This window comes from Rhinoraja longicauda, chromosome 19 (genome assembly GCF_053455715.1).
Source record: "Rhinoraja longicauda isolate Sanriku21f chromosome 19, sRhiLon1.1, whole genome shotgun sequence".
NCBI lineage: Eukaryota > Metazoa > Chordata > Chondrichthyes > Rajiformes > Arhynchobatidae > Rhinoraja > Rhinoraja longicauda.
Genome location: NC_135971.1, coordinates 40,415,672 through 40,423,171, shown reverse-complemented (window position 1 = coordinate 40,423,171; position 7,500 = coordinate 40,415,672).

Sequence of the window (7,500 nt, the reverse complement as noted above, 5' to 3'; positions counted from 1 at the left end):
TCTCACTGTATTACCAATGTCCGTCAATGAGTCCGCCGACTCTCGCCCAGAGTCGCGCTACTTTTACCGATCTTTTTGTGTCCCTTCGGTTTTTCTTCCCTGACATTTTTGCACCTCACCACACAATCTTTTCTAAGTGTCTCTGAAAATCGTGTTCCCGAAAATCTCCGGGCACGCCACCTCCATCTTCGCGCAAAACAAACCGTTTTGAGGTCGGCGGGAGTCGGCCCGGTCGTCCGTCCGGTCGTGTCGCACTGACGCCCGCCGCGGGGCCGCAAACTGCGGGGTCATAGAGACTTCCGGTGGTAAGTCGTTAACCGTGATCGGGACCGCCCGGACAAGAAATGCCATTTTCTGGCCGGCGGGAGACGGGCCGATAGGCCTGGCGGGAAAGGCGCGCCGCGGCCCCGCTGAAGGCCGCACATCGGACCTCCTCGACTTCCGCCGTCAAATCGTTAACCTGCGGCGGGCAAAAAAGAAGCGACGCCAGCTTTCGGACTTAGTGCAATTCTCGAATGTCGCGGCTGACTTGGCGGTACGAGCGTTCGGAAGTCCCGCCGGAATTGCGACGCTTCGAACGGTCGAGGCGGCCAATCTCGACCTCAGCGGCGGCACTGGCGCGATACACGTTTCTGCCGCCAGGGGGGGGGGGGGGGGGGTGGGGGGGGGGCAAGCCAGCCGGCCGGGGGCGCCCGGCGCCGATCCGGCGCTTACTCGACACGCTCGAGCATCCGAACCCGTCTTATCTACGGGACCGCCGTTGCCACTTGAACACCTTTCGCCGAGAGTATCCGGGCACCCCACCTACCCGCCGGAATCACGAACCACGAGGTAGAAGTCAGGAACCAACAGGAGAAGTCGTGAACTAAATGGCGAATTCATGAACCAAACGGAGAGAAGTCATGAACCGAGCGGTTTAGGGTCAGGGTGAGGGTTGTTAGGGTGAGGCCGTTAGGGTGAGGCCGTTGCTTCGAGCGGGAAGATGGGCAGCCCCGCCCCCCCCCCCCCCCCCCCCCGTTGGGTGGAAGGAAACCTCTGCTGCGGGCCCGGCAACCATCCCGAACGGACCCGCTGGGTCCAAATGTCTGCCGAGGGCGGTCCTGCTGCGGTCGCGGGTTCGTTGGAAACCTCTCCTGCTGCTGGCATGGCCACCCTCCCCCCCCCCCCGCCCGACTGACGACCCTGCGGGCCCGGCGACCCGGTGTCCCGTTGCCGCGCGGGGAGTGATCCTCGGGGCCGTGCCGGGCGGGCCCAGCGACACGAAGAGAGTGGGGGGGGGGTCGGAGGGAGTGGCACTGGGGAGAGAGGGGTGGGGGAGAGAGTGCCCCCCCCCCCCCCATTAGGGGCGAGTTTATGCAGTCATCAGAGTTTATACCTAACCTCATGATGCTTTATTAGCCGGATAGGCTGTCTGACCTCGCCCCCAGTCCCTACTCCTTCCACTGGATTCTTCTTATACCCTCTTTTTCTTCGTGCCCCCCCCCCACGCAGGGAGGGTTCCAAGAGGGAGGAGGGAGGGAGGGAGTCCCGGGGCCGTGAGAGAGAGAGAGCCTCATTAGCTGCTAGGTTCACCTCATTAGCTGCTAGCTAACGCGTCAGACCTTTTACATTCTTTAGAGGATTGAAACCTCAGGGCCTTTAACCCCCGTTCACCGTTTACACTCAACGATCCTTCCGAACAAAACCCTTACACATCTGTCCGTCCAACTGACCCCCGAGATACCTAACACGCAGATTAACACGTCAGCGGTGATCGGCGTGTCATAGAGGAGTCACAAAGACGGGCAAAATAGAGTGGTTGAATAAAAAATACTCACTCAATTGGCCGTGATTTAACGTAGCACACAATGATGCAAAGCCCATGCAAAGTCCAGTGGCCCAAGCAAACAAATAAGATAGATCTGGCTCGGCGTTCCTCATCTCCACATCGTCACCCAGCACGCCGACGCCCAATAACAATTCCCCCGCAAATTGTGCACCTCGAGCGGCAGTACTTTAAACGGCGCCGTCTTCGGCGTGGACGGCATGAACCAAGTCGGCAAGCATCGTCACCCAGCACACAGACGTCCACTAACAATTCCTCCCCCCTGCAAATTGCGCGCCGCGAACGGCAGTACTTTCAAGTATGCCGCCTTCGGCGGGGACATCGTGAACCAAATCGGCAGGCAGGCGTCGTCAGCCGGTCGACCGACCCCCAGTTGCATTGCCCCAACGGCCATTGTGCACTTCGAACAGAACAGTGCTTTTAAAATATTCCGCCTGCCGCGTGTACATCATGAAACAAATGGAAAGGACGAACCGGGCGTGCAACCGATGCACGGAGAGTGACAGGTCGTCAAGCAAGTCCGTGGCAATCCGTCGGCCGACTCGGCCGCGGCCAGCAGAGGCGTTTTGGCCCGGGCGCGCCGAACTTTGCGCGCCCTCGGTATGCGTAACACTAGCACATGCCTTCAAAACTCACTACAAAATAACCCCAAAGTATGCCGCCTTCCCCGTGGGCCTTGTTACCAATATCTTGCCCTGCTTCCTGATGCCCTTATGGGGTCGGCTCTGTTCTTGCAGAACCCTCAGGTGGTGCAGAGTCTGGGCCATTTTATCAATATCTTGCCCTGATTCCTGATGCCCTTATGGGGTCGGCTCTGTTCTTGCAGAACCCTGAGGTGGTGCAGAGTCTGCGCCTTGTTATCAATATCTTGCCCTGCTTCCTGAAACCCTTATGGGGTTGGTTCTGTTACAAAACCCTCAGGTGGTGCAGAGTCTGGGCCACTTTATAAATAACTCTGCCTGCATTAGGGTCAGGGTTAGGGTTAGGGTTAGGGTTAGGGTTAGGGTTAGGGTTAGGGTTAGGGTTAGGGTTAGGGTTAGGGTTAGGGTTAGGGTTAGGGTTAGGGTTAGGGTTAGGGTTAGGGTTAGGGTTAGGGGTAGGGGTAGGGGTAGGGGTAGCGGTAGGGGTAGGGGTAGGGGTAGGGGTAGTTTGAACTACTGCCGCTCCAGGCGCGCACTGTGCGTGGGTAATTTTCAGTGGGCGTCGGTGTGCTGGGTGACGATGCCGCCCAGACTCTGCACCACCTGAGGGATCTGCAAGAACAGAGCCGAACCCGCAAGGGTATCGGGAAGCAGGGCAAGATATTGATAACAAGGCCCAGACTCTGCACCACCCGAGGGTTCTGCAAGAACAGAGCCGACCCCATAAGGGTATCAGGAAGCAGGGTGAGATAGTGACACCATTTGTAAAACCGGCAAATCCCACCCAGGAAACATTGCAAAAATTGGCCTCTAATGCTGGAACGTGGGTAAAGCCAAACAAACACGACACGTTTTAAAAGAACGTTACTAAAACAGCCTGGGATATGCCCATGACAAAGGATAGGCCGAACCTCACCAGAAAAAAAGAGAGGGAGACCACGGCAGAGCTGAGGGATAAACATGAGATGGTGATAAAACCAGCAGACGAGGGGAGCAGTAGGGTTACAAATTAATGTCAATATGGGGCCTGCTCCCACTGGGTAATAGACAAAAACATAGAACAGGGTGACAGGAGAGACTGGATAGCACAGAGGATAACCCGTGAGCGAAATAATGGGGTGTATGCAGTTCAATGTAAGGAGTGTACCTTACGGTACATAGGGGAAACAGGTAAAACAGCCTCAGCGGTGATCGACGTGTCAAAGAGGAGTCACAAAGACGGGCAAAATAAAGTGGTTGATTATAGACAATAGACAATAGACAATAGGTGCAGGAGTCGGCCATTCAGCCCTTCGAGCCAGCACCGCCATTCAATGCGATCATGGCTGATCACTCTCAATCAGTACCCCGTTCCTGCCTTCTCCCCATACCCCCTCACTCCGTTATCCTTAAGAGCTCTATCCAGCTCTCTCTTGAAAGCATCCAACGAACTGGCCTCCACTGCCTTCTGAGGCAGAGAATTCCACACCTTCACCACTCTCTGACTGAAAAGGTTCTTCCTCATCTCCGTTCTAAATGGCCTACCCCTTATTCTTAAACGGTGGCCCCTTGTTCTGGACTCCCCCAACATTGGGAACATGTTTCCTGCCTCTAATGTGTCCAATCCCCTAATTATCGTATATGTTTCAATAAGATCCCCCCTCATTCTTCTAAATACCAGTGTATACAAGCCCAATCGCTCCAGCCTTTCAACATACGACCGTCCCGCCATTCCGGGAATTAACCTAGTGAACCTACGCTGCACGCCCTCCATAGCAAGAATATCCTTCCTCAAATTTGGAGACCAAAACTGCACACAGTACTCCAGGTGCGGTCTCACCAGGGCCCGCTACAACTGTAGAAGGACCTCTTTGCTCCTATACTCAACTCCTCTGGTTACGAAGGCCAACATTCCATTGGCTTTCTTCACTGCCTGCTGTACCTGCATGCTTCCTTTCATTGACTGATGCACTAGGACATCCAGATCTCGTTGAACTCCCCCTCCTCCTAACTTGACACCATTCAGACAATAATCTGCCTTTCTACTCTTACTTCCAAAGTGAATAACCTCGCACTTATCTACATTAAACTGCATCTGCCATGTATCCGCCCACTCACACAACCTGTCCAAGTCATCCTGCAGCCTTATTGCATCTTCCTCACAATTCACACTACCCTCCAGCTTAGTATCATCTGCAAATTTGCTAATGGTACTTTTAATCCCTCCGTCTAAGTCATTAATGCATATCGTAAATAGCTGGGGTCCCAGCACCGAACCTTGCGGTACCCCACTGGTCACTGCCTGCCATTCCGAGAGGGACCCATTTATACCCACTCTTTGCTTTCCGTCTGTCAACCAATTTTCTATCCATGTCAGTACCCTACCCCCAATACCACGTGCCCTAATTTTGCCCACTAATCTCCTATGTGGGAGCTTGTCGAAGGCTTTCTGAAAGTCGAGGTACACCACGTCCACTGACTCTCCCCTGTCAATTTTCCTAGTTACATCCTCAAAACATTCCAGTAGATTTGTCAAGCATGATTTCCCCTTCGTAAATCCATGCTGACTCGCAATGATCCTGTTACTGCTATCCAAATGCTCAGCAATTTCGTCTTTTCTAATTGACTCCAGCATCTTCCCCACCACTGATGTCAGACTAACTGGTCTATAATTACCCGTTTTCTCTCTCCCTCCCTTCTTAAAAAGTGGGATAACATTTGCTATCCTCCAATCCACAGGAACTGATCCTGAATCTATATAGAACATTGAAAAATGATCTCCAATGCTTCCACTATTTCTAGAGCCACCTCCTTAGGTACCCTGGGATGCAGACCATCAGGCCCTGGGGATTTATCAGCCTTCAGTCCCATCAGTCTACCCAAAACCATTTCCTGCCTAATGTGGATTTCCTTCAGTTCCTCCATCACCCTAGGTTCTCCGGCCCCTAGAACATTTGGGAGATTGTGTGTATCTTCCTCAGTGAAGACAGACCCAAAGTAACGGTTTAACTCGTCTGCCATTTCTTTGTTCCCCATAATAAATTCCCCCGTTTCTGTCTTCAAGGGACCCACATTTGCCTTGACTATTTTTTTCCTCTTCACGTACCTAAAAAAACTTTTGCTATCCTCCTTTATATTATTGGCTAGTTTACCCTCGCACCTCATCTTTTCTCCCCGCATTGCCTCTTTAGTTAACTTTTGTTGCTCTTTAAAAGAGTCCCAATCCTCTGTCTTCCCACTCTTCTTTGCTATGTTATACCTCCTCTCCTTAATTTTTATGCTGTCCCTGACTTCCCTTGTCAGCCACAGGTGTCTCTTACTCCCCTTAGAGTCTTTCCACCTCTTTGGAATAAATTGATCCTGCAACCTCTGCATTATTCCCTGGAATACCTGCCATTGCTGTTCTACCGTCTTCCCTGCTAGGGCCTCCTTCCAGTCAATTTTGGCCAGCTCCCGCCTCATGCCTCTGTAATCCCCTTTGCTATACTGTAATACAGACACTTCCGATTTTCCCTTCTACCTTTCCATTTGCAGAGTAAAACTTATCGTGTTGTGATCACTGCCTCCTAACGGCTCTTTTACCTCTAGTCCCCTTATCAGATCAGGATCATTAAAAACACTCACTCTATTGGCCGTGATTTAACCTAGCACACAGTGTTGCAAAGCCCACGCAAAGTCCAGTGGGCCAAGCAAACAAATAAGATAGATCTGGCTCGGCGTTCCACATCTCCACATCGTCACCCAGCACGCCGACGCCCATTAACAATTCCCCCGCAAATTGTGCACCTCGAGCGGCAGTACTTTAAACGGCGCCGTCTTCGGCGTGGACGGCATGAACCAAGTCGGCAAGCATCGTCACCTAGCACACAGACGTGCACTAACAATTCCTCCCCCCGCAAATTGCGCGCCGCGAACGGCGGTACTTTCAAGTATGCCGCCTTCGGCGGGGACATCGTGAACCAAATCGGCAGGCAGGCGTCGTCAGCCGGTCGACCGACCCCCAGCTGCATTTCCCCAACGGACATTGTGCACTTCGTACAGAACAGTGCTTTTAAAATATTCCGCCTGCCGCGTGGACATCATGAACCAAATGAGCAGGCAGGCATCATATCATATCATATCATACACATACAGCCGGAAACAGGCCTTTTCGGCCCTCCAAGTCCGTGCCGCCCAGCGATCCCCGTACATTAACATTATCCTATACCCACTAGGGACAGTCAGCCCCCAGCACAACGACGCCCCCGCTAACAATTCCCCACGCACATGGTGCGCTCGAGCTGCAGCACTTTAAAGTACGCCGCCTTCGGCGGGGACATCGTGAACCAAAGGAGCAGGCAGCCATGGTCACCGCCAGCACAACGACGGCGCCGCTAACAATTCCCCGCGCACCTTGTGCGCTCGAGCTGCAGTACTTTAAAGTACGCCGCCTTCGGCGGGGACATCGTGAACCAAAGGAGCAGGCAGCCATGGTCACCGCCAGCACAACCACGGCGCCGCTAACAATTCCACGCGCACCTTGTGCGCTCGAGCTGCAGTACTTTAAAGTACGCCGCCTTCGGCGGGGACATCGTGAACCAAAGGAGCAGGCAGCCATGGTCACCGCCAGCACAAGCACGGCGCCGCTAACAATTCCCCGCGCACCTTGTGCGCTCGAGCTGCAGTACTTTAAAGTACGCCGCCTTCGGCGGGGACATCGTGAACCAAAGGAGCAGGCAGCCATGGTCACCGCCAGCACAACCACGGCGCCGCTAACAATTCCACGCGCACCTTGTGCGCTCGAGCTGCAGTACTTTAAAGTACGCCGCCTTCGGCGGGGACATCGTGAACCAAAGGAGCAGGCAGCCATGGTCACCGCCAGCACAAGCACGGCGCCGCTAACAATTCCCCGCGCACCTTGTGCGCTCGAGCTGCAGTACTTTAAAGTACGCCGCCTTCGGCGGGGACATCGTGAACCAAAGGAGCAGGCAGCCATGGTCACCGCCAGCACAACCACGGCGCCGCTAACAATTCCCCGCGCACCTTGTGCGCTCGAGCTGCAGTACTTTAAAGTAC